Consider the following 2978-nt stretch of genomic DNA (forward strand, 5'->3'; position numbering starts at 1 on the left):
CCACTCCTTCCAACTCCATCACTCCTTTCCTTTATGATGGTTGGCGTTGCCTTTGATGAGCAAAGAAATATTAGTTGTTAGCTACCATATCAATGAGATTTTGGGCCTCCTCTGCTGTTTTCATGAGTTGCAAAGAGCCTCCAGCTGAATAATCCAGAGCCTCCTAAGATTTCAATGTCAAGCCTTCATAAAAATTCTGCAATATGTGCCATTCATTGAATATTTCAGGAGGGCACTTCCTGATTAGAGCCTTGTATCTCTCCCATGCCTCATAGATGGGTTCAGTATCCATCTGTGTGAATGTTTGTACTTCAGTCTTCAATCTAATGATCCTTTGAGGCGGGTAAAATTTGGCAAGGAACTTGCTCACTAGATCTTCCCAATTGTTGATGCTATCCCTTGGGAATGACTCCAACCATTGAGTAGCTTTGTCTCTGAGGGAAAATGGAAATAACAGCAGCTTGTAAATGTCAGGATGTACACCATTGGTTTTTACAGTATCACAAATCCTCAGAAATATGGACAAGTGTTGGTTTGGGTCTTCAAGTGGTCCTCCTCCATAGGAGCAGTTGTTTTGCACCAAGGTGATGAGCTGTGGCTTTAGTTCAAAGTTGTTTGCATTAACATTTGGAGTAAGAATGATACTCTCACAATGTCTAGGATTTGCAAATGTGTAGGAAGCCAAGACTCTTCTCTGTGGTGGATTGTTGTTGTTGTTGGCTGCTCCTCCTGGTGGATTTGTTGGGTTTGTTGAGTGTTCCTCCATATCTTAGAATTCTTCTTCTGAGTCCTCTTCTCCAACAATGCCTTTCCCTCTTTCTGCTCTTCTTAATCTCCTGAGGGTTCTTTCGTCTTGTTCACAAAAAGTGGGTATAGCTCCCCTTGTTCCTGACATACAACTAAAACAAAGAAAATCACACAAAACCATAAAAATAGTAACACTTCAATCCATTGCTAGAGTGAAGTTTTGGTTAGTTTAGGCAAAAATTCAAACAGTTAGTGTGTTAGTCAAAAATAAAGAAAGAATTGCTTAATCTAGATTACCACCTCACTTAATCATTGTCAACCTAATCAATCCCCGGCAACGGCGCCAAAAACTTGATGTGTGGAAAACGATCCAACACAAAACTCACCGCCAAGTGTACCGGGTCGCATCAAGTAATAATAACTCACGTTAGTGAGGTCGATCCCACAGGGATTGAAGGATTAAGAAATTTTAGTTTAGTGGTTGATTTATTCAAGCGATCAAGAGTTGATTTGAGTGATTTGTATTTGATAGAAGCTAAATTCCATGAATTGTAAAAGGATAGGGGTAATTGACTGTAAATTAAAGGACAAAGAAAGTAAAGAAACTAAATCTTAAAGTGCAAGTAACATAAATTGCGGAAACTTAGATTGCAAGAAATGTAAATGACTGAAACTTAAAGTGCAAGAAATGTAAATTGCTTGAATTATAAAGGAATTGGGAATGGGAATTGCAAGAATTAAACAAAGGAAAGTAACTTGCGATAAGCAGAAGAGTAAAAGATGGATTGAATTGAAGTAGATCTCAAACAGAAACTGTAAATTGGCTTGAAGAAGCCTTAGCAGATGAACAGAAAAGAAATTCCAAATCTTAGGGGTCCAGAGACTAGAAAACTAAGTCTAGATCACACTACCTTGCTTGATCCAATTCAGAAAGCAATTGCAAACAAATTAAAGATCAAAACAGTAAGGAAAGTAAATTCAAATTTCAATTCCTCAAATGGTGCAGTGAAAGAAACAAAAAGATCTCAAGGTGAGATTGAGACAGAATTTCCTCAATTCTCAACACCCAAGACTTAAGTAAAGCTTTGCAGAAAATGAAAACAGAAAACCCAGAGAGGAAAAGAATTCAATTCTCCTCCAAGATCCCAGAATCAAAGTTACAGAAAGAAAAATTCTAAAAGAGGCAAAAGTTCAAAAGTAAAAGTTGCCGTCTATTCTAAATCAAACTAACTTCTATTTATACACTTCCTTCTATTGATCATTAAGCCTTGAATTTGGGCCTTGGCCTTGATGAAATTGGATTGAAGATAGCCTCAGTTGATTGCTCTTGGACTTTAGAAGAAATCCGTTTGCAATTTGGACTTTGGAGTATTTACGTTTGAGTTAAAGTTTGAGGCAAACTTTAACTCAAACGTTTGAGTGTTAAAAATTATGCAGAACGGTGCTTTTCTGTCACTCACGTTTGAGTTCACATTTGAGGTCAGACATGAGCTCAAACGTGCTCCCTCCAAGACCATTTTGCAGCCAACGTTTGAGCTCAAGTTTGAGGCAAACGTTGGTGCAAACGTTAAGCCCCCTGATTGTGTAATTGGGCCAACGTTTGACCTCAAGTTTAAGGCAAACGTTGGCGCAAACTTTAAGTCCTCCCTGGTGTATTTGTGAGCCAACGTTGCTTCCTCCAGGATTAGTTTTTGAGCCAACGTTTGACCTCAAGTTTGAGGCAAACGTTGGCGCAAACTTTGCCTTCTCCAGGGCTTGTTGTTGAACCAACGTTTGACCTCAAGTTTGAGGCAAACGTTGGTGCAAACTTTGGCTTCTCCAGGGTATATTTTTGAACCAACGTTTGACCTCAAGTTTGAGGCAAACGTTGGTGCAAACTTTGGCATCTCCTGGGTTCTTCTTAAGCCAACATTTGACCTCAAGTTTGAGGCAAATGTTGGCACAAACTTGAGCTCTTCCCAGGGTGGTTTTGCTGCCTTCATTTCCATTACTGCCATCCCCTTTCTTCAACTTTCCTCCAAGCCTTTTGGTCAACTGTCATTAATCAACAAATGCATCAAAGCTATGCTAAAATCATGAGACTTCTTCTCATCCTTGACATGTAAGCAATTATAGCACAAAACCTCATGAAAATGCATCAATTTACTCATGGTTGATTGAATCCAAATACACATGAATTCCTACCCAAATGGCTTACTTGTAACTCAAGAAAGTGTATAAAACCTATTAAA

This window comes from Arachis ipaensis, chromosome B05 (assembly GCF_000816755.2).
Source record: "Arachis ipaensis cultivar K30076 chromosome B05, Araip1.1, whole genome shotgun sequence".
Taxonomy (NCBI): Eukaryota; Viridiplantae; Streptophyta; class Magnoliopsida; order Fabales; family Fabaceae; genus Arachis; species Arachis ipaensis.